Source organism: Mirounga leonina, unplaced genomic scaffold, assembly GCF_011800145.1.
Source record: "Mirounga leonina isolate KUSES-001 unplaced genomic scaffold, KU_Mleo_1.0 Mir_174, whole genome shotgun sequence".
NCBI lineage: Eukaryota > Metazoa > Chordata > Mammalia > Carnivora > Phocidae > Mirounga > Mirounga leonina.
Window position 1 is genome coordinate 13,000,640 of NW_023270451.1, and position 25,974 is coordinate 13,026,613.

At 34.8% G+C, this 25,974-nt stretch overlaps 1 long non-coding RNA gene across 2 annotated transcripts in view; it reads right to left on the reverse strand.

Moving 5' to 3' along the window:
• Positions 1–25,974, reverse strand: part of LOC118020698 — a 415,672-nt gene that overhangs the window by 144,785 nt on the left and 244,913 nt on the right. The window contains exon 1 of one of the 2 annotated variants that reach the window (XR_004681984.1): positions 12,388–13,065. The exons of the other annotated variant lie outside the window; for it this stretch is intronic. This is a non-coding gene — a long non-coding RNA (uncharacterized LOC118020698). Of the gene's footprint in view, positions 1–12,387; positions 13,066–25,974 lie in introns of those variants that run through there. 2 annotated transcript variants of the gene reach the window in all.

The window sequence follows — 25,974 nt, forward strand, 5'->3', positions numbered from 1 at the left end:
TGTTCCTGCATGTCTGGAGTTAATATTAAATATGACTAGCAGCAGTTATAGGAAAAGGTTATTTATTTTTCATATATTTACGGGGTTAATTAGAAAGTGATATGCGACACACTTGTGATTATCAACCTTATAAATGGCACTTCAAAAAAGCATTGTTCAGTTTTTTCCTTACCAAATATATCCGAACATGCTCTTCAAAATAAGTTTTCCAATTTTGTATCTTTCTTTGAACACCTGGAAAATTAATTAGTATCTACCTAAATAGAGTCAAATGTTCCCTTTCAAAATACATTTTTCTTACAGCCACTCACAGAACAATAAAAACATTCCACTAAGATTCTTTTTCATGGTGAAGAATGCATTCCGTGGGGTCTACTTTGGGGGATTGTAAGGGGAGAAACCTGGGGTGCTTTAAGGTTAATGGACAGTGATTAAGGTTAATGGCTGAGTGCCTAAGGTTAAGTGCTGTATTTACATAGCTGCCAATTCTCTTATAAAAAAAAAAGTGTTCATGTCTATCAATCAGCTCCAGCTAATAGCCAATTAAATAGCAAATGGGGTATAGAGGCAGAAGTTAAAGACCCCTCAATCTGCATATACAGGGTGGGATTGTCATTTCTCAGTCAAGAAGTATTTACTGAACAGCTACTTTGTCACGGCTGTCTGGCACAAAGACAGTGGGAGCCCTGGTCTCTGTGCCCAAGAAGCTCAGCCTCTAGCAGGTTATGGAAATGCCTCAGGACAGGCAGCTATCAAAAATGACACAGGTAATACAGGTTACAGAATTCAGGGCAGGAAAAGATCCTGCCTAACTCAAGATTTCATAGACTAGGGAAGGATGTTTTCATTACGCCGTAACATTAATGGTTTTCAAAGAGCTACATTTCATTCTTTAAACAAGTGTACCACCTCAGACAGTGTGAACCTATGTCAACGACATAGGTCAACGACACACTCTGTGCTGTCCATACAGCATATGTGCCGTAGTTGGACCATTAAAACCACGCCCATGGTTTATCGATCGTATCACAAGGAAGTTCAAGGGTTAGGAATATTCAATTGCTTTTCTTTTTCACATGTAAAATCTCAAGGTCAATTTAAACTTGTTTTTTTTTTTTTTTTTTTTTTTAAGATTTTATTTATTTATCAGAGAGAGAGAGACAGAGGCAGGCAGAGGGAGAAGCAGGCTCCCCGCTGAGCAAGGAGCCCGATGTGGGACTCGGTCCCAGGACCCTGGGATCACTACCCAAGCTGAAGGCAGGCAGGCAGACGCTTAACCGACTGAGCCACCCAGGCGTCCCTCAAGGTCAATTTGAGACAAGGACAACGATAACCACAAAGACAGCCAGAGCAAAATGACATTAGCACACTGACTTTGAATTCCATGTAAATTTACTTGGATTAGGCAAGTCAGAAAAGTTGAGGCTAGTGTAGGGTCTGAGGTCTCCGGCAGTTGTCCAAGGCAAACTGCATCACTAACCCCCCAATGACAACATGATTAATTATATAAATGAAGTTTTACTAAAACAAGATTAATGTTCATCTCGGCAGCAGCCACTGGGAACAATACTCCATACGTGGAGCAGCTTCACCTTCCCTCAATTAGCAACAGTCAGGCAGGGCTTTTTGTATTTCTCTTTTTCCTTTTTTCACTTCCTCTGAATTTCCAACTGATTTCAGAAGGAAAGTATGCTAGGGATGGAGGATGTGGGGGTTAGGGGCTAAGGAGGAACAGCGGGAATGGCAGAGAAGGTGAAAAATGGACTTGTAACACATAATCATCAAAAGTAAACTTCAAAACTTAGATTATTTTCATTTGGTAAGGTTCTTCCACTGGCTGGTTTCAAAATCTTTCGAGCATGAGAATGAAACAGGCAAAAGTGACTGGACAGCAGAAAGTGACACTGAGCTGTAACAGATCCTCATCTCCTGACTGAGACTGCTTGCCAGGGGGCCCCTTCCTGGGTCAGAGATGGCCACAGACAGATCTCAGGTCGGAGGTGGAAAGGAAGCGAGCTCGGCCCTTGGCCTGAAACTCAACTCTTTTAATTTTTTTTTTTTTTTGGAAGCTTGTAACATTAGAAACACCTTTCGAATCAAAAGATTGCCCTTACTAAAATATAAACATGCCTCAAAGGGTTAAAACTAGTAATTAAAAGATACCCATCACACTGTATTTTTCCACATGCTGTGTCTTTGCTGAATTGGCTTCCCGTCCAGGGCCTAGCAGTAATTACTACACCCAAAGAATGAGTATTTTGATTTAGGAATTACTGGGGAAGAGGGTGACAATGCTAAAGAATAAAGACTATTTAAGAGCATGGAGCTTTCTGAACTGACAACACTCTGCTGTTGGCAGAAGTTCAAGTTTGGGGGTAATCGGAAGTCAGAATGAAGACTAAGAGCAGGAGGGTGACTCAGCTGTTGAGAGAAGGAAAGAGAAATTGCTCCCTGAATTGAAAAAGTTGTGAAGAGAATGGAAGAGTGTCAAAGATAAAGTTCATAACACTCAAAATTTGCTAAAGTATTTCCTGGTTCTTTAGGCTTCTAAGTAGAAAAAGGTGCACCCTTTCATTGTGGGGTTGATCAATGAAAACACACTAGGGTCAGTCTAAATCTTCAGTGACCCACCAGTCTTTCAAATACTCATTACCTCTACCTTCTTTTGCATATGTCTTAATTATTAATGGCTTCTGCAGCACAGATTGGGATCAAATCTAAACCCTACACATTATTTCAAAGATCTTGTAACTGTGACATGTCTTTGTTAAAAGAAATTAAAAAATGCTTTAAATATATTGTTCATCCAAATGAAGAGAGCCAGCCACAGCTGATGTTAAAACTCATTATCTATTAAATAAGAAATGCAGTGTATAACAACAACAACAAAAAAGATCTAATAGAAACTTCATATATCTCTGACAAATTTTCCAAAGATTTATAGCTCTAATTTCAAGACGGAATATGAAATAATTGCAAAATGTTTTTCTATTTCTTTAAGTAATATCATTCTTAATATGGTTTCCTATTTTTTTCTTTTATTACCCATAATTTAAGATAAATTAAGTTCACTATTTTCAGCTAATTACATTGCATCATCCCCATTTCATTATGGTGTCTATAGTTTGACAGAATAAAAAATCATCTGGAATAAAAAAAAGGCAAATTATTATCTATTTAAAGTGCAAGAAATGCTTTTTAATTCCTTAATTCATGATAAGCACTTAACAGAAGCCAGCAAAATTAACTAAAACAATCAATGTCCTCATTTTTCAATATTCAAATAACTTGAGGATATTTAACTACTCAAGAGTTTATTAATTCAGTCAAGATTGACTTTAAGTCATTTAAATGTATCATAAAAAATAAAATTCTTTAAAATATCAGCATACACTGGGCGCCTGGGTGGCTCAGATGGTTAAGCGTCTGCCTTCGGCTCAGGTCATGATCCCAGGGTCCTGGGATCGAGTCCCGCATCGGGCTCCCTGCTCCTTGGGAGCCTGCTTCTCCCTCTGCCTCTCTCTCTCTCTCTCTCTCTGTCTCTCATGAATAAATAAATAAAATTAAAAAAAAAAAAGAAAGAAACAACTAAAATATCAGCATACACCTTTATGAGTAACACATCATTGTTATCTTACCCAAGTTTTGTTTTAATTATGTTTTATGTACTGCTGTCCATTAATAATACCACAAACGAAACAATATGCATATACATATTTTAAATTAGAAATAAAAGAAACTATATACCATATATTATCTATTTAAAAGTCCTCAGGTAAAAATATTGAGGCAGTGTTATTAAATGACCTGTCCATGGTCATACAACTAATTTTGACCTTATGCAAGTACAATCTTTGAAATTTTGGTAAATTCTCTACTCATTATAAGACTATGTATATAAATGCACATACATTTTATAGTTATTGTATAGCTGATACCTATTCCTAGAAAGTAAACTAGTAGACTCAACCTGAATTGCATATAGTTTCTTAGTGTTCACCTTTTTAAATATAACTATTATAAATCCTTAGCAATGCTTTTCAAGTCCAGTAGTTAGGATTGGCAACCACAATAGTAAATGCACTCAAAATGCTTTTAACCTGCCCAGCCCTTAGTACTTTCTTTAAAAATAGCTCAAGTCAATCCTTAAACTTGGGTGGTCACAGTAGGTAGGAACTCCCGAAGTATCATCTGCCCATGACACTGCTTCCCTCCAAAAAAGCCAGAGTTCCTGCCACATTCACTTTCTTCCCCAAAGACACGCTGACATATAACGTTATTGCTGTAGCCACATGTGATATATCATGGATGGGTCCTATTAGCCTGTTCTCATGTCAAAGGTGGTCTTCCGGAACTATCATCCTGAGCTTTGGAAGCAATTCCAGGCTTATCTTATGGGAAGTCTTACTCATTTAAGCAGTTACATAATTGATTCTGAGCTTTAGTCATAGAAAACACAGTCTTAACCTTCCTTAGTCTAATCTCATATAAAGGATACAAAATTCCCTTGGGAATTTTAATTAATGATCGAGATCTTTTCAGCCCTTCAAAATGTTGGTGTGCAGGTATATAAAGTTTTTAAAGCTTAGAGAGGGGCAGAAATGCTGAAAATATTTTGGAAGCAACATCAAAACAACGAATGACAGGTCTCCGAGTAGTAAGTACAACTGTAAATGCAAGTGCAGTCCGCTTTTGCAGACAGAATGGAAATATGCCACGCCAGCCCCCCAAATGAATCTTCCCAAACTTCATGTTAATTGCCTGTGGATAGAGAACTACAACACACTTGCCCCTTTGTCATGACAATTTAATCTTTTATGAACTGTTTAGCTCTATTTCCTTGGAAATATGATAAAAATTAGAATGCCAATGGTATGACTAGGAAAATTTACCTGCGGCAAAAATGACCTTGACTGCTACCCTGAATCAGGACTGGGAGAATGGTAAATACCTGACAGGAAGCCTAATGTCAGGTTTTCTGACTATGGTGACTATGTCCACTGGGCAGACTTTAGAAGCTGTACCCCTATTGTAACCAAAGATACTGGTTTCCACAGGGAAGGGCACTTTTAAGCTGGTGTCTTCACCACCTTGCCATTTTGATCTCTGCTGCACCTCAGCTATTGGGCTGCCCCAAGTGGAGCCCCTGATGCTGCCCCACTGGCAGTCTGTTGTCCCTTCTCGTTCCATCTCATTCTAAGTAGGCTGGTGTCAGCTTTAGCCAATGGTAGTTTTGTGAGTCTAGTTGTTTTGGAGAGTCTAAAAAGTCTCCAAGTGGGCAATATACAACTAAGTCCTAAAATAAACATTTGGGTCTTATAATAAAAAAGCGAAGTTCACAATTTCCAAAATGAACAAATTTAAAAAACTCGTATTTCACTTACAAGACCTCTGTGTAATGCTGTTGGTAGCCATAGTCATCGTTTAAAGTAACAGACTAAATATAATATAAATATATAATAATATATATATTATATTATATATAATATAAATAATAATAAATATAAATATAATAAATAATAAATAAATAATAAATATAATAAAAATATAATATAATAATAAATATAAAATATTTATAATATAAAAATACAGTGTTTCTATAGCCAATCATTACGATAAATATTCAAAACTCTAAAATAGCCAAGGTAAGCTGGGAAAAAATATTTTAAGTTCATAGATTTTTTTCCTGTTGGTGCATGCCAAAGTTTGTGATGAAATTTGTTTAAATTATGGACAATAGTTCCTTAAACAACAAAAAAAGCATTTTTATTTATTTGAGTTATTACTGTAGAATATATAATAGAAATCATGCTAATAGAGGATTTATTCACACATGCATATATTTGCTTTCACACATAAATTACATACACACACAGAAGTTATTTATCACATTATTGTAACACAAATTAATGAATATACCTAAAAATATGATGTAAAGACAAGGTCTGATATAAAATATACCTCATTTCCTACATGACAAAATCATCCATAACATTTGTATTCTCCTAAAGGTACCAAAGTAAAATGCCTTCTTGAAAGATGTGGCATCGATATCATACTCATTTCTTGTATTTTCTCGAATCAAAATATGATGGCAATATTAAAGGCTTTTGTCAGGTATGACTCTCACCATATATACAGTATATATGTGCATCCCTGAGGTTCATAATGTATTGAAATAGTTTGAGTCTCTAAATTCCAGTCCAAAGGACTAGAACTATAATAAAAACAATTTCTCAAAACAGAGGATCATAGGGAAAGAGAGGAAAAAAATAAAACAAGACAAAATCAGAGAGGGAGACAAACTATAAGAGACTCTTAATCATAGGAAACAAAGTGAGGGTTGCTGGAGGGGGGAGGGATGGGAGGATGGGGTAACTGGGTGATGGACATTAAGGAGGGCATGTGATGTAATGAGCACTGGGTGTTATATAAGACTGATGAATCAATGACCTCTACCTCTGAAACCAATAACACATTATATGTTAATTAAATTAAAAAAATTTAAAAAACAGTTTCTGTCCCAACCTACCCTGCATATTGGGCATCTTGGCATGTTTGTGCACATTCACTGCTTTCAAATATCATACTGAATGTATCACTTGAAAATATTTTTTATAGTTTAATGTTATTCATAAAATTGAGAAAGTAAAACACATTGCTCACCTAACGAATGCAAATGACAAATCTCTTTGCCTGTCAATATGAAGACTAAAGAAGATACCAAACCTCAGGACATAATAGTAGTTACTTTATGTTTCTTCTCTATATTCACCCACATATATTTGCTTTTATGAAATGAAAGGCTTGCACATAAGCTACTCTTAGTCAAATTTTCATGTTGCATAAATTAAATATTTGGTTACAAAACTGGTCATGTTAAAATATACTTCTAATACTAGAAGTGGAAAAAAAATGAAAGCACATTATGAAAATGAGCTAATAATTGTCAAAAAGAGGACCTGAACTCCGGTGTTTTACTTCATGTTCAGTGCTCTACTTATGGAGAATTTTCGATTTGTAATTCAGTCAAATAGAAGAACAGGTATGTGCATAATTAATAGTATATGGCTTATTTAGGAAAAATAAATTCCAGAGTAACTGAAAGTACAGTTTATCAGGAAAATCATTATGTAGCATGTGGAATTCATGCTTATCAGCACATCTGGCCAGAAACAAGGTCAAAACCTCAAACTTTCAATACAGGTACAAATGGAACACTAATCATCCTTCTCTGCTATTCATCCAAATTTGAATGTGCAATATTAAGGAATAAAACAAAATGAAGTTGACTGCTAATTAGATGCCTCTTTGAAACCTTGAGTTTGTGGCACCTTCAACTTTAACTCTGAACACACAGCAATGAAAAAGTGTACTTCACAACAAAATTAAAAATTTGTATCATGCTCAAAATAGGCTATAGGTGTTAATAAATCTAAAGTGAAGAGAATATTTAATATTAAGCAGGCATAGAAAAGAACTTTCAGATATTGGTTGCAGAAATATACCAAGGTAGCTAGAAGTCTGATTTGTGTAGGGAACTGAGAACCTTCCATACAAAGGAAGGACTGACTACGAGTTGAGTTGTGGTTGACTTCTGGTTTGGGCTTCTGGGTGTATGAGACTGTTCTGACCACCAGATGTGAATGGAACTGTCCATCAGCACAGTAGCTAAGCCTACAGTGTCCTCAATATTTCCCTGGAACATGAGCCAGTAGGAAGCAAGCCAGTATGAGCCAACATCAGAATTAACTGTAGACTGGGGCCCTGGTGGAAGGCATGGGACAAGTCAGATAAAAAAGGGAGGGTGAGGGGTGAGGAGACTCTCCCACTGAAGATGAACCTACAAAGGAAAATGAAAGATTTTCTGGAAAATTCAAGAAGGATTTATGAGGATAAGATTAACTTCAAGAAGCTAGGCTGTTGATCTCTTTGAGTAATGACACTGATAGAGGAAGTCTTTCACCAAAGTTTTTTAAGTAATCATCAATCCTCAAGGTATTTAGAGCTTTCAGATCCTGTCACTATAGATTAACTCTTCCAGGATCTTGAGGTTAGTTGGAAAAAAATTACTTATTTTCTTCTCTGTCTTCTTTTGTATAAAAATAGTCTCTGGTCTTATAAATGCCAACCACATTTAACTATCTTCATCAGATATATTTTATCAACACAAAAGAATATATGGGAATTAAAAGAACACTTATATTTACCCACTTAAAAATAAGTGGGTTGGGGTTGCTAAACATTTTATCTATCCACTTAAAAAAAAAAGTTGGTTGAGTTGCTAAAAATTTGATGTAATTTCCACATGTTCATTACATTTGCCATGCATAAATCTGCTTGTTTGTATAAAAGCAACTGGATGTCTTGGCTTAATAATTATGATATGCTTTTAGAAATTAAAAAAAACTCCCTTTAAACTGAATATTCTATCTTTATCTAGGAGAGGATACACAAGCCCATCATGACGAAAGTTCTATTATGAAATCGAAGGTTTTTTTTTATCATAAATATTTTGTTTTTGACTTCTCTACAAAGAAAATTCTCACTTATATGGATAAATGCCTATCTTGGGGAGAAAGTGTCCCAGCAGATAGACATACCACAGATACAGTTCCTAGGAAAATCTGTATTTGAAATGCAGTATTTCAAGTAGGTGTTTTCCAGGCTATGCCTACAAGACAAAAATATCCACAGACAAAGGGAAAATTCAATTAGCATTCTATTTAAACAATCCAGATGGTCCTACTGAATAACTGAGGCCCGAAAATCTTTCAGAGTGAATAACTGATAGCTCATTTTCTTCACTGCCTTAGTGGTGGGAATGTGTTGAGGTGACTCTCATTGAGAGGCCATCATGATTATAGTCACCCCCGTTAACTTCAACAGTGGCTTGGTTGGAAATACCCTCAGATGACAAACTCTTCTCAGAGACTTAATAGGAATGGAAAATTAGCAATTGAGTGAGGATAGAAGGACCAAATCTTCTCCAAATGTCTGCAATATGACTGTAACCCCTTCTGTGCCAGCAGTCAAACCTCTGAAAAGTAGTAGGGGCTATACATGCTGAATGATGAGGTAACTTGAAGTGTGCTCAGACTTACTGGTATTTAACATTTATGCTTTATTTCACTGGGTGTTCTAGCTATTTCTATTTATGAATCTCTTTCAGAATTCAAGTAGTTCTAATAAGGTGGTCAGAAATAAAGTCAACTTTGCATTGATAATGAAGTCACCTGCTAGGGAGGCAGCATTGCAGTGTTTGGAAGATTTATCTGTTTTCAGGCAAAGTTAATTTGAATCCAAGTTCCACAATTTACTAACTATGCAACACTCCTCAAGTTCCTCAACCACTCTATTTTTATATTTATGAATGGAACAGCTTGGGCTCCAAGGACTAAAGAAATCATGGGTACAAAATGCTCAGGGCAGTGTTTGGTTCCTTGCAAGTGCCCAACTAATGTTATTCATTAGCACCCTATCTGGAAATAGTTGGCTTCCAATTCAGAGCAAAAATGGAAGCCTGAATAGAAGAGTACCTGGAAAACACAGCTGTTGGGCACTGATAAGGAGGGAGCACATCTGGGATGCACTGTGCCCATTGGACAGTTGACTACACTCTCTCCTCCTTGAGTGGCCATTGAAATTTGACTGTATTTTTACCCACACTTGCTAACTTGACATATAATATAGTTTCTTTGCTGTAAGTGAAAATGGAGTTATTAAATCCTATAAATGTTGATTTAGGTTTAAAAAGTACAAATTATTTAAGAGAGAGTATCCCTTTATACCCTGGTGATTTCTAAAAACAATTCTTCCAAGCATCTGAGAATTTGCATGGACAAACAGAGCACATATATATATTTTACATTTACTTACATTATTTGTACTAATCAGTCCTATTGCAATCTTATTTGAAAACACGTACAGATAAAGCCACAAAGACACAGAACACTTACATGAATGAAAAGACAAAAGAATTTATTTAAGGACCATGTAATTTGTAAATTGCTTAAATTTCAACATGATATTTCTTAGCAAAATATAATTCTAGTTGAAAAGTTTTTTTTTTTTTTTAATTTTAAGTTGGACTTAACCATAATGCTTCTAGCATAAGTTTTAACTGGGATAGTTGTAACAAAACCACCATTATAATTATAGATGACTAAATGGCTTCTTTGAGGATATCACTATATATAATTACTGTCTTTATCTCCACTTAGCTATATATCCTTAAATGAATGTCACCATTAGTGAAAAATCATTATTTGCAGGAGTTACTTGTGTATATTTACTTGCTGACATATAGCTACCATTTAAGCATAATAAATCCTATGTAAAATATCAAACCCTTCCTCTGTCACTCCATCTTTACCCCACAGTGCCTCTTAAAGCTTATTAAGTTAACTGAAATTTAAGCAAAGGCTACATTTGTTTTAAGTATTTGGATAAAGTGTAAAATTCTCATTCATCATCCTATGCCGTCAATAATTGGCTTCAATAATTTTTTCACTTATTTTTTTACTGAACCAAATAGACTACCAATGTGCTATCATCACAAAAAACTAACCACGAAGTATTTAAAAAGTGCAGCATAGCACCACTTGATTTTTATTATACTTTGAAAGGCAAATGAAGTACATCAAGAAGAAACAAATCTAATGGCAGTGCTGAAGTGAAGTCCAGCCTTTGAAAAAGGCTTCCTATTAATCATAGACCTGACCTTTTCATTAAGGGGCACTTGTTGGAGTCATTGACACGGTTACAGCATTCATATGTGTGAACTGTACTCCATAGTATTCATGTACTGGGGAAGGCATAGTGAAATTAGATTCTCTCCCTGTAGGGGGTAGACATTGACCGCTATTCAATGCCAACAATTGTCGGTTAAAGTATTTCATGAAGAATGACTTTTAAACTGCATTTACTCCACCATCAGTAATGTCAATGCAATTCTTAAAGAAATATATTTAACTAGCGGTAATTAATTAAAGCTCTCATAGCAGCAACTTTATCCAAGCTAAATCATTTCTGAATATACACAAAGGAGTCATAAGGATTCTACCGTCATGGCTTTTAACCCATCAATTTCAATGATGTCCATCTATAATAGTTAGAAAACAAAAACAAAACACTGGCCAGTAGGGAATTATTTAAACAATGCAACACTGTTTTATCTCATTTTACCTGTCTATGTACCCTATATATGTGCATTGTCTTTTGAGACAACAAAGCCTTCCAGACTAATTTTTTAAAAATGCCTAAATTAAAAAAAAAATCCTCAAACGACTGTAAATAGTTATTATAACATGCTAATGGTTTTTAACCACCTCTTTTTTAAGATGATTATCTTTGGGCAATATCTGATGGACTGAATTTAGGAACCATAACTGGAATCTTTGTCAGGGCATATGTCCCATGTGTTTATTTCTTACATGGAACATCATACATTATTTGAACAGCAAACACATTCTTTCACATTGGCTGACATTCCACCTGAAAAAAGTCCACCACAGTTAGCTTGTTAACACAATTCAGGATATATGGTATAGTAATAAAAAGATTCCCCATAGCCAAGTAAAAATCAGGGTAGGGGGCTCAAGGAACAGGGCTGTATTTAGATCAAATCTGAACTTGAAGTCCAAATATAGTTAAATGGTGAATCTAAAGTTGTAAATGTAAAGTAAATGCAAAGTGAAGGCTGCTTTAAACCAAGCATGAAAGACCAAAAAGTCAAAGTTGAGATTTCCTACATCTGGCTTTAATATCTTTTCCTATGCTATCAGACAAATGACCTTTTGTTTTGTTTCGTTTGTTTAAAAATTCATTATCATTGTCATTACTGCTACAACTTAATACTGCTTTTAGTTTTCAGCACCCTTTCTTTGGTAAGAGATTGCGCTGTAAAATGGATTTGTAAAGTAAAAATGGCAAGCAAATTCCGCACGTTAATGAACGGTGATACGACAATACAGTTATGCATAAAAGTTGCAGTCTATTTTCAAGAAAAGTATGTACGTCTCTTACGTACTCTTTTTTTATTCTCAGAGCTGTGACCAAACACTTGCTACCATCATTTCTGACAGCAAGAAAGGACGTCTCACCCAGAAATAGTGAGTAATATGCCAGGCTGCAGGATTGAATTAGCAATATTATTAGCACCACATTTTAGTTCCGAGACCTTCTGAATGAGGAAGTCACTTGCAGGGTATTTAAGCTTCAGTGACAGTGCCAAGGCACTGTGCAAAACGAAACCGGGGGAAATCCACAGGGTTATGAACACAGGCTTTTTGCTCGTTCGCTTTTGCAGTCTTCAGAGGATTCGCTGAGAGTAAACATCCTTAATGAATTCCCAAGTAAAGAAGGAAGAAGAAATTTTCCACTTACTGCATTTGCTGTCCTTTGTCCACACGTTGAAGTAAAAGGGCTGTTCTGTTGTTCTTACCTAGCTCCAGGTTGCCCTCCGGATTAGGCATAAACGTGAGCGGCAAGAAGCGTGCCGACTTTGTTAACTGTACAAGGAGCAGCCCCTCGCGCTCTGCTGCTAGAGAGCCGGTCAGGACAAAGTGCTAAACTTCAGCATGAGAGCACAGCATCTATTACCCCTGAGGCTCTACCATTTCACCTCCACCTGGGCGGATCTATCAAGCTTCATCTCTATTAGAGCTATTTGACTCTGTGGTTTAAGAGGGAGGAGGGAAAAAAAAAAAAGGAGGCTTGCCGTTGTCACACTTGTTTCCTATTAGAGAGCCTTACGGTGGATTGAGTAATTGTGTACGAAGGTAGTCTGGCTGGCAGATGTGTGCAGCCCCAGCGGAGCACTAGATTCAAGGCAGATGGGTTGTACCAGGGCGCAAACAACATTGAGAGAGAGAGGCGTGATTAAAACAGCAGGCCTCTGTTTTATAGTGCTGGAAGTGGGGTAGCATTCAAGCTCCTGGGAATCAGTTCCCCAAATGGTACTACTCTATAGAAAGAAAAACAATAAATTCAATAAAAAGGAAAGATGTTCAAGCTACAAAAGTTAGAGATCTTTATAATATTCACTTTAACTATTAATGAAGGAGTGAATGAAGCACCTTTCCCCTCCCACTACTCCAACTGAACTTAATTAAAACTACTCAATCATGGGTCATCGTGGGTTATTGATAGTGTTAATGTGATGGATTTGAAACAGATCCCTCATTCTGCTATATAAGCCATGGTTATCTTTTTAATCTGAATTAAATTGCTTTAAGGAGATTTACACTGTCAGGGAGATTGACATTCTGCAATTGGACATTTTTTTAAAAAATATGGTTGAGGCCAATTGTTAAAAAAAAAATTGTCTTGTAGGTATTTCTGCATACCCCATATGATCTCAAGCACCTTAACCCACAGAAACTTTACGGCTTTCTATGTCACTGCTCTGACAGTCAAAAATATATAAGTAATCAGAACGAATATAATTAACTTTCACAAATCAGAACCATTTGATCTATTTTTCTACATTGTTGAGAGCTATTTTCCTTTGTTAAATAGTGCGCAACTGCTATTTTTAATAATGATGATAACTGGACAGTTGCTACATGCCAGACACTATGCAAAGAGCCCTACATGTGTTATCTCTTTTGAGTACCACATGGACACCATAAGATCAATATTATTATTATTATCATTGTTTTTTTCATCTGAGGGAGAGCTGGAGTTGGTCACATATTTGTTATGATTTAGAAGCACAATTCCATTGGACCTGACTCTAGACTCTTCACTCTTCACCATGTCATACAGACTCTATGCAAAATAATTTTTGTCCTGCACAAGATAAAATGATTATCATTGATTTCTTTTATAGAAAAATTGAAAATGATATCTTCTTTTATTTCTCTGGGTAGTTATAATTTAGAATTAAATACTCAAGATTTGTGCATCCAAATAGGTAGTAGAAATATTTTCCAGCCCACTGATGAAAGTTCCATTAAGGGCTCTAAGGATCAATAATGGTAAGAATTGCTGAAGGACATATATTTTAAAAATAATTCATTGGCACAATTTCTTATAATTAAATCACTTCAGCAAATATTTCTTATTATCTCTAAATGGTTTGCAGCAAATCAGTGGAAGAAGGATGAATAGGATTGAAAACTAAGGATTTCTTTTTTTTTTTTTTTAAGATTTTATTTATTTGAGAGAGAAACAGAGATAGTGACAGAGAGCACAAGCGGGGAGGAGAGGGAGAAGCAGGTTCTCCACTGAGCAGGAGCCTGACTCAGGGCTCGATCCCATGATGCTGGGATCATGACCTGAGCCGAAGGCAGATGCTTAACCCATTGAGCCACCCAGGCACCCCGAAAACAAAGGATTTCAATTAATAAATAAATTCTGCATTTTCAATTCATTTTACATGTTTCCCTAAATCAGTCCAAATCTATTGTTTGAGTAATAATTTCTTATTCTCCCTTTTATATTTTACCATTTTCCTATGAATAAATGTTTTACTTCCTCTAACAGAAGTTTATTTTTACTCAGCAGTAAAATCATATTACTCAGTGTATGAAAAAAAAGAAAAAGAAAAAAACCCTCTCATTTTATTTCTAGAGACAAAAAGACAGAGAAAATAAATCTGAAAATAAAGTAAGTTATGCTTCCATGAAAATTTTATTTAAATAATGAGACTTTCATTTATTTAAAAGTTTTGCCAAAGATAAAATAAAACTCTGGTCTTGAATAACAGCATGGTCTTATGCTATATGCCAGAGTGTACTGACATACATATTTATAGTCCTCTGACTTTGGGTCATTTTTGCTAAATATTAGCAAAAATGTTCTCTCTATAATTCTACCCAAAATAAGAGAATGAGAATAAATATGCTTTAACATGCAAAGAACACACTTAAGGAAAGTATTAAAAGATGATGAAGGAGAAATATAAGGTATCAAAAATGGGGATAGAGTACCAAGAAAAAGAAACACACAGTAGAGAAAAAGCAGGTTGTGATTTAAATGCAACTCAAGGGGCCAATGCAACTTGAAGAGACCTAAATGGTTAACAACTACGGTTTGTACATAGCCACCATTAAGGAGAGGGCCTTTTTAAACAATGTCTGGTTATTTTAGAGTGTGTGTATGTGTGAGGATTTGGATATCCTAAAGACATTACAAGCATACATTGCTATTCAAGTTATAGAAAATATGCTACTGAGAGAATACAGATGTACCTGTAGAAATACTATATAAGAGAGCAATCAATCTTAATTTTCTTTAATTGGATTTAAGTAAATTAAGTTAAAGTTTATCTGTGACTATTTGAAATCGCTTTTATGAACTTCAGCCAAACTTTAGCATTTTCAGATTTCAAAAATTTTCATAGGGGAAAAAAAAAAAAAAACTTCTACATTTTCCCCTTAACATAAAATGCCATGAATACTTTCATTGTGATTTTTTTTAAATCTTGGCTAAAAATGGGACATACTGGAAACATCCCAAGAAACAATACCCTGGGGAGTTTCCAGTCTAACTTATATACCAAGTTTGGTTAAGATTTGGAGAAACATAGATTTTACTATGATTTATTTCTAGGTTTATTCACAACCAATCATATAAGCCTATTCTCAAGAGAGTCTTTTTGATACTAAATGTTATCTAGTATATGAACTAATGATCTAATGCCTGCTGTTTTGTTTTTTTTTTTCCCTTTAGGAAGGTAAAAATCAGAATTTTCCCAACAACAAACCATCTTGTCACTGATTTCTACTCCTTTCCATTGGGTCTATCACCATCCTATCTATACACAATATCCCCATTAGTTTTACTGATAGTGACTATCGTCACTGTGGCTATGGTATGTGGATGTGATGTGTTATTAATCAGATTGTTTCAATAAATTCCAAATGTGATCTGCCATTTCCAATTCATTATCAAAATGTTTTGTTAAAAACAATGTACAAATATTTGTCTTATGTATTTGTTCAAATATTTAAGATATTATGTAGTTGAAACCAAAATTCAAGGTGTTTTTAAATTATCTGGTTCAAGATTTGATTCTTTTTAAAAAACATGTGTCTCACTTGCGCCAACATTTAAAAGCCCAAATGGTGAATAATTTGAGTTCCAAACTGCTTACTTTTGAGTTTAAGGCAATAAAAGCCCCTGTGTTGATCCCTGGTAGCAAGTCAGCACTTCTGAAAAAAACTGCTTCAACTCTTAAATGTAAATACCTTTGACGAATATCTTAAAAAATACTCCATATCCTTCCATTTTTCTGCCCCATGATTTCAATATTGGGCCTTGTTAATGTAATAAATAAAACACACAAAGTTCATTAAAGCATGGGATCAATTGTCTCTTCTACAGAGAAGTGTTTTTATCTAGTGTGATTTAGGTGGGTACAATTTTATGTAAGGTGAATTTATGGGACAGAAAGTTGTGCTTCTGTGATTCACTGGTTCTAGAAGATGGGAAAAGTGTTATTTTTTGGTTGTTGTGGACTCAGCAGTTCTAAAATACATCATGCACTGGCAGAAAAAGAAGTGTATATCCTAAACCATTAGGATTCCATTAACTTAATCATACTATTTTAATAGCACAGGATAAAATATCAGTAAGACAGGATGCATAGAATTAGAGCAGAGGAAATATTTCTATGAGCAGATCTGAAAAAAAGTATACAGAGGTTTGTCAATTGAGTGTGAATAATCAAGAATTCAACAAATACTTAGGAGCAATATTTTTTATGAGACTAGGCATGATAGAATTCTATGACAAAATATTACCAACCCTAGTCAATTTCTTACTCTATTAGATCTTAAATATTTTCTTGAAAATGCCCTTCTGTCCAACGTCAAGAACATTCTTACCAAAATTTTTACTGTGGTGAAAATGTTAATGATCTAGGAGGAGGATAAAAATTGCTACCTAGAATATTTTCTTAAATTGTTCCTTATCCTCTGAATTAGTTTAAGACATAAGCTAGTGATCCCTGGAAGGCTAGTATAGTATACCTTTCAAAGGACCAGTTGTATTACAGAAGAAAGTTTTCTTGGGGAATATAAATAGCTTGGGGGTGTCAAAAATGGAACACGCACCATCAAAAAGGCTCCAGGTTGGTTGAGAGTCTTAATACCATAAATCCCCTTGAAGAGGTGAAGCCAGAGAAGTGTATGCCTGGAAAAAGATCTGTGTGAGGGAAAAATTAGGCAAAGGTTGGAGGTAGAGGACACAGGGGAATTTAAATGAAAGCAAAGAGATCTATAAAATAGTTCTACCAACTTTAGAATTTTACTTAGGCCAAAGTGCTAGAATACATTCAAATTAATTGGGGAATATTTGTGAGCCAATTAATCCAAATGCTAAAAATATAAAATAAATTATTTTTACCATCCTTCAAGATATGTCAGGCAATTTTTAATTCAGCTCAATTAGTAATAGCTACTTATAAGTTATCACTGGTGTAGACTTCATAAAGAAGCAAAGCATGACCTAGTGTCTTACCCCAAGACATTTTACAAACTACTTGAGATGAAAATATACACACACAATAAATTAAATGAGATTTTATGATCAGAAAGTGATACAGACAATAAATTTAATAAGAGGTCAGAAAAATGAGAGATCAGCATGGGTTGCATAAATTCAGAGGTATGCAAGGACATCGTGTGGTTCAGGAATTATGACAAAAATAGACTGTATCAAATAAAGGGCTTGAATTGGGGAATCATGGAGAAAGTTTGGGAGGGGCAAGATTATATAGAACAAAGAAACATTGTTGGAAGTTTTCTGGTAAGTGTCTGGCATGATAAATATATTTTGGAAAGATTAATTGGAAGGGATTAGAAAAAGGCAAGACAGCCTTTGAGTCTGCTGCAATAACTCAGGCACTGACCTACATTTCTCATTTGATCATCAGTTTTTGCTGTTTAGGACTATCCCCGCAGACTTCTTTACCCTAAGACCTCCTTACATTCCATTCCCATTTCTACCCCTCTGTTCATGCCATGTGCTTGTGGTTCAGTGGAAAGTTTGAGATTTAAAAAGTCTTTGATTTAAATCCTTATTCCATCACTTAATAGTAATTTAACTTCCCCAAACCTCAATTTTAAAAAATGGGATTCTAATCTGTATTTGTGAAGTTTACGTGTGATGAGATCACTGAACTGGAACTGTATTTATACAATGGAATGAATAGAAGCCTGTGGTTGGATAATCAATGTCTTTCTCTGGATCTCTGATATCTAACCCTATGATCATAGTCTCGTACAGATGTCATAAATATTTTTAAATGTTTATATATCTTAATATTTCTCAAAGTATTTATCAGAAACACAGAAAACTTACTGAACTTAATTCTTTAGAATGGTCAGATGGATTTAGTTAATGATAAAAGTACTAAACAAACAAAGAAACAAACAAAAATTTGGATTCAAAAGAAATTCCAAAGTTAGAAGCAACAAAACTTCATAACTAATTAGAGATGAATGAAGAGGTTGAGTGAAAATGAACTCTACAAGTAACAGGAAAAAAAAAAAACACTAGTGCAACAAGCAAGATCAATATTTATTCAATGTTTCTTCTTTGTTCAACTAAGAGAAATTCAGAAATAGCTTTCCGAGTGTTATACAAAATCATTTTTCAAATAGTTAGAGATCTAGCATCTTTCTTTCTGCTGTGCCATTCTTGACTAATAATAGATGTCATTTTTAAGGTCCAAAATTCCTGCTGGAATTCTGGTCATTGTTTTTGTGTCGACCAGAAGGAAGATTGGAAGGGTAAAAGGGGCTGATACTTTTGTTCAGCCCCTCTTAAAGGGTAAACCCAGAAGGGTTTATCCAGCAATCCTTGCTTATGTACTGGCTTCGCAAATGTAAGGAAGGTTGAGGTAGTCATTTTAACTACCTAGAATATAAATAAGAAGTTTATTACTGAAAAAGATAGGTGAATGCTTTGGTTAGGAAACTAAAAGTCTCTTCCTTAAACTGAATTAAATAATGATATTTTGAAGAAACAAATACTTGGGGTAAAAAACATTTTAAGGTGAATTCTGTAAAGCATTAATTTTAATGATGAATGACTGAATGAATGATGAATTAGAATCAGGATGTTATGTCCATGAGATGGCTGAAAAAGAAGTGATGCTGATCTATGTAGTGAGGAAGTAATAAAGCAAATTAGGAGCATTGAAATCAATGAAATTATGTCAGTCAAGTCAATAAACTTCCAAACTCAATTTAGACCTATTTTTTCCATTATACTATCCAGGGATTCTATAATGTGAGACCTTTTTAATAATTAGATATGTCTTAATATACAGACACATATATATAGACAAGTACATATAGATACATATATGTATCTGCCTGTCACTAAACCAAATATGGATCAGATTAATTTTTTTAAAATTTTATGATCCTGTCAAAAGTCATCTATATGATATTCATTTGACTATATTGATCAATTCTATCAAAACAAAGTTAAAAATTTCTATTATACAGCCTGACACATATTTTTGAAGAATTCATATTTACCATGATATTTTATTAAGATGCTCCACTCAAGTATTTTTGTAACATAGGGGAGAGCTGAATGGTTGTATTATATGACTTGTGAATACTTTCTTCTATTCTGTGGGTCATCTTTTTATTTTAATGATTCTGTCCTTTGATGCACAAGTTTTACATTTTGATTTAATTCAATTTATCTATTTTTTTTTTCTCTTCTTGCCTGTGCTTTTGGTGTTACAGTCAAGAAATCAATGCCAAATCCAATGTAATAAAGCTTTTCTCCAATGTTTTTTTGTGGAAGTTTTATAGATTCAGTTCTTACTCCAGGTTTTTGATCCATTTTGGGTTAATTTTTGGATATGGTGTTAGGTAAAGGTCGAACTTCATTCTGTTACAATAGGTAATCAGTTTTCCCAATACCATTTGCTAAAACACTGCACTTTTCCCATTGAATAGGGATTTTTGGCATTCTTGTTGAAAATCATTTGATGATATATGTAAGGGTTTCTTTCTGGGCTATTGGTCTATATGCCTGTCGTTATGCCACTATACACTTTTATTTACTGGAACTTTGTAGTAAGTTTTGAAGGCAGGAAGTGTGAAACCACCAACTTTGTTCGTTTGCAAGATTGTTTTGGTTTTCTGGACCCCCTTGAGAGTCCATATGAAGTTTAGGATTGATTTTTCTAGTTCTGCAGAAGACATCATTAGGATTTTGATAGAGATTACATTAGATCGATAATGTCTTTGAGTAGTATTTAGATATTAACAATATTAAGTCTTCCAATCCATAAACATGGGGCATCTTTACATTTATTGGTGTATAATTTCTTTCAGCAATGTGTTGTAGTTTTCAGTGTATAAATCTTTTGTCTTCTTGCTTAGTTGTATTCTCAAGTATTTTGTTATTTTGATGCTATTGTAAATTAAATTGAAAAAAATATTTTTAAGAGTAATTATTACAGAAGTTGTTGAAGACTCCGATGTTCTCTCTCTCTCTCTCTCTTTTTTTAAAGATTTTATTTATTTATTTGACAGAGAGAGACACAGTGAGAGAGGGAACACAAGCAGGGGGAGTGGGAGAGGGAGAGGCGAAGCAGGCTTCCCACTGAGCAGGGAGCCCGATGCGGGGCTGGATCCCAGAACCCTGGGATCATGGCTCGAGCCAAAAGCAGATGCCCAATGACTGAGCCACCCAGGCGCCCCTGATCTCTCTTTTTTCCAGTCTTATACTCCTCCTCTGTCATCAAAATTAATGCTTATCAAGAATTTGGTATGTACAGCTTTAAAATGCAATAAAATTAATTTGCACTAATAATATGCCTTGAGTTTTGAAGATTACTTGTTAAAACTCAACATTGTACTTTCCAGATTTATTTATGCTAATATAAAGAGATTGAGCTCATTATTTAATTACTGTTACAAAGGTTAGCATAACCTTTGACTCACATAATTTATATATTCATTTTCTTACTAGCTTTTATTTTACTTATTCCAATTTTTCATTCTTATAAACAGAGTACTTATTCTGTGCCAGCCCCGTTCTTAGTACTTGCAATGGGTTGAATAGGGTCTCCCCAAAGTTTATGCTCCCAGGAACCTCAGAATGTGAATTTATTTGGATGTCGGGCCTTTGCAGGTGTAATTAAGCTAAGGATCTTAAAATGAGATAGATAATCTTGGATTTAGAGTCATCCTTAAATCTAATAACTGTTATTCTTGTAAGAAGAAAAGGATACAGAGAGACCCAGAGGAAAATGCCATGTAAAGACAGAGGCAAAGATTGGTGATGTTTTTACATGCCCAAGGACACATGGTTTTCGTGATAAAAACCACGAGAACCTAGGAGAAAGGTATGAAACAGATTCTCCTTCAGAGCCTCCAAAAGGAACCAATCCTACTGACACCTTAATTTCAGACTTCTGGCCTCCAAAATTGTGAGAAAATATATAATTTCTCACAACTGTGAGAAAATTTCTGGTTTTTTTTTTTTAGATTATAATTTATGACAGCAGCCCTAGGAAATTAATAACATTACAGGTGTTAACTCATTTATTCTTTTTTTTTAAAGATTTTATTTATTTATTCATGAGAGATAGAGAGAGAGAGAGGCAGAGGCAGAGGGAGAAGCAGGCTCCCCGCGGAGCAGGGAGCCCGATGCGGGACTCGATCCCAGGACCCTGGGATCATGACCTGAGCTGAAGGCAGACGCTTAATCGACTGAGCCACCCAGACGTCCCTCATTTATTCTTTATAACAACTCTATGGATTAGTTACTACTCTTACTCAATCTTATAAACTAGGAAACTGAGGCTACAAGATATTAAATAATTTACCCAAAATCCCAGAGTTGGTAGGTGATAGAGATAGATGGTAACATTCCAAGTCATTAGAAACATGTTACATTGCCTCCTAATCTGGGCTAATTTAGTAACTATACACATTCAAATGCATCCTAGCTTGACTTGCCAGCAATGACTACCCTCAGAATGATAGCTCTTTCCTTTTTTACCTTATTCGTATTAGAAAAAGATGGCTAACTATACTGCCATACTTCAGAAATATTTCCACATGCTTATGTAAAAGAAACTGTTTTTCTCTCACCAAGATTTAAAACTTGTCACATAATTGAGTGGAAGTTTACTACAGCACATTTTGATTATACATATTTAGACATTGCTTTTTAAAGAACACTGAAGGAATCTGAAAAAAAAAAAAACAACTAAAGCAAATGCTAAAAATCCTTTAGGCAGGAAGTATCAGAAGAGTGAAAGCTGGTTTTCATTGTTCAAATAATCATTCTACAATACTTTAACATTTCACAGTGCCATGTTACATATGTTGTTTTATTTATGTGATGGAAAAGTACGGGCAGTACAACCTAGTTAGTAAATCCAGATTTTTGTAGAGCAATAATCAAGAACGAAACCTCTATTATAATATGTATTTTGATCCAATCATAAATTAGTAAAGTCTTTCTAATAAGATTTTTAGGAAACTCATCTGTTTCCTCATGTCTTTATTTTACCAATAACATGATTATTAAAAAATCGATTGTTTGTCAACACCTTCGATTACCTACAAATATGAGGGTTTTTTTTTGTCTTTTTCATTTCCTTTTGCAAAGCCTTTCCTCACAATTCCATTTCTTATAATTTTCAGCACTTTGAACATTGACTGAATATTCAGTACATGCTAAATATTTTGGCATCAAAGTCCATGTAAATTTTGTGTTGTATTCTCTTGTTGCTTAAGAAATGAAAGTAACTTTTTCCAACAGTCATTCTTCAAACTTAGAAATCACTTGCATACTTTTATGTATCCTACTTTCCCTCATTAATAAATCTTGGTACTGACAATTATTAACTAAATTATTATTATTAATTATTAAATTATTAGCTAAATTAAAAATTAAAAAACTATCACTGTGTTGCCAAAGTTCAATATTTAATGGGTGCTATGTAAATACAGCATTGTTGTAAGTTTCCCTTATTCTCTCTCCTCGCTCAGTTCCCTGCACACACACATAACATAGCAAAGTGGAGTTAGAAATGCATATCTTTATATACTTATACTGACAAATAGTTCTCCAGTTAACAATTTTTTATTGAGTTTCTACTATATTCAAGTCTACTATGTGCAGTGGGGTAAATATAAGTTGAATATTATTAATGTCATTCTTAAAAGACAATTAAATTGCACTTAAATTATTGATAGGTTTTAAAAAATTGTTTAAAAAAATTTAGTTTAAAAACTAAAAAATCTTGGGGCGCCTGGGTGGCTCAGTCATTTAAGCGTCTGCCTTCGGCTCAGGTCATGATCCTGGAGTCCTGGGATCGAGTCCCACATCGGGCTCCCGGCTTGTCGGAGAGCCTGCTTCTCCCTCTGACCCTATCCCCTCTCATGCTGTTTCTCTCTCTCTCTCTCTCAAATAAATAAATAAATAAAATCTTAAAAAAAAAATAAAAACTAAAAAATCTTTAGTTAATTGGTTTTCTGAATTCGTAAGTATATGAGGTAATATCTTGAAGTGTCCTTTCTTTTTCTCTTAGTGGTACTGATTATTAATGATGCTAATAGTAGTATTACCTTTTTATTTTTAGTTAGTAAAGCCCATGCATAATTATATGTTGTATTCAAGGCTCTGTCCTTGGCTTAATGAGTTGTTCCAAAGGGTCCAAAGAAATTAATAAGAAATCACAAACAAACACACAGTTCATCAGTAGTGAAGATCAAGAGATGATTATAATATTATAAAGAATATATATAGCCAGTTACAAGCGCCAATAAGATTGCTTTTCATAGGAATACTTTTGAAAGGTAGTAAATGAGAATATTACATTGGTAAAGATGAACAGATTTGTAAAATAAAAATGCTGCTAACAAAAGCATATTTTGTTACCAGCAAATGTTATTATAAAATAATGTTGGTGATTATGTTGCTTGCTTATCAGGACACTAAGCATGAACTGAGCTTTAAGCACTGGAAGCAAAAGCTAACAAGGAGAAAGAAGGCCCTAAATGGCCTATTATGAGGTTTATTTTATTTTGAGGGACAATTAGAAGCCACTTACAATTCCTTAGAATGGGAAACATGAAACAACAAAATATTTGACAAGATATTTCCCTCTGCGAGCATACCAAGAGTTTAGAAGTAAGATTATTATCAGGTAAGAATTTTTTCCCAGTAAGTTGGTTAGAGGTAGTGATGGCTTGAGCTCTGAGGCTCAGAGAAAAGGAAAGTTCCAAGAAAGAGTATGATGAACAGGACTTGGTAATTCCTCAGACACAGAGAACAGAGAATACACATATAAAGGAGACTTGGGACATTGCAGAGTTGATTATACAAACAAAAAATATAATTCTCCATTTACAAAAGAGATTCAACTTCTAAACAACATCATCCACTTTTCCGCATGATTTTAGTGAAGCCCATAGCAAAACACTTTTCCTGAACACTTTTTGCTACACTGTTACTTTGTGCCAACAATAGTCAGTGGACTGACAGGCCCTCCATACCCAGAGAAAGATTACCCATGAATAAGGGTCGGCCTGGGGTGACATAACAAGTGATATTTTGAAGGGATCACCTTTGGTTCCAGGGATGCTTAAGTGTTTTTGCAATGACCTGGAAAATGGAATCTAGAATAGGCTCATCAAATGTGTAGATGAGTTCAATCTTCTGAAGAGAATAAAGACAGGGCTACTCACGGAAGACAGATTCAGTATTCAAAATGAACTTAGCACATTAGAAAAGCCGTGAGAAATGAACTGAACAGAGATCAAATGGGTCACATTCAAGGTAATACAACAGAAGACGGAGGCCCAACCTCAAAGGACACACAATACTATATCTATAATAATGGGAGGAAAGGTGATTTGGAATAGTATTGGAAATACTCTCTACAGTGGTGCCATGCCAAGAAAGAGTGGGGAGCGATACCTCTATGCCAGCAGACACAGGAGAACTAAACTCACCACATTCTAGGGTTTTCTGTGAATTTAATTGAGGTGCCCGAAACACACAGAACTATTTTTTATTTATTACTTCGGCAATAGTTAGAGACTTACTAGATACAATTCTCTGTGTTGCTTTAAATTTGCATAACAAATGGAAATAATGGGAAATAAGTCTAACTCAAATAATTAAAATCAAGCAATTTAGAAGAAAAAACAAGTGCACTCACAAAAAAGACTGTGTTTAGGGGCGCCTGGGTGGTTCAGTCTGTTGAATGTCTGACTCTTGATTTCGGCTCAGGTCATGATCTCAGGGTCCTGGGATGAGCCCTGCAGGTGTTCCCCACTCAGCGGAAAGGGAAACCCTGCTTGTCTCCCTCTCCTCTGCCCTCCCGCCAGCTTGCACGCGCACATGTGCACTCTCTCTCTCAAATAAATAAATCTTTAAAAAGGAAGATTTTGTTTATTTTTTAATATAAAAAAGTTTTTAATCACATTATTTCCAATACTAAATCATTCAACATTAATTGAAGAAATAATAGCTAAGTACCAACTATGCATGGTACTATGTTAGGTATCTGGAATACAGTGGTGTCTAAAAGAGAATCACTGACTGATCTCAAGAAGCCTGTAATATAAGGCAGGGGTCAGCAAACTTTCTATAAAGGTCCAGATTCTAAATCATGTAGGCTTTAAATATCCTATGGTCTCTGTTGCAAGGACTTCACTCTGCCATTTTAGCACAAAAGTGGCCATAGTTAACACATAAACAAACAGGTGTAGCTATGTTCCTGTAAAGGTTTATTTACAAAACCAGCAACAGGCTGAACCATGAGCCATAGTTTGCCAACCCTTATGCTAATGGATAAGATAGATGTTAAACAAGTAAAAATATGATATAGATACAAATAAGATACCAAGCACCACAACACCCAGAGGTGAGCAAGAAGACTACTTTATTTCTTTCCTTCTTTCTTTCTTTCTTTCTTTCTCTTTCTTTCTTTCTTTCTTTCTTTCTTTCTTTCTTTCTTTCTTTCTTTCT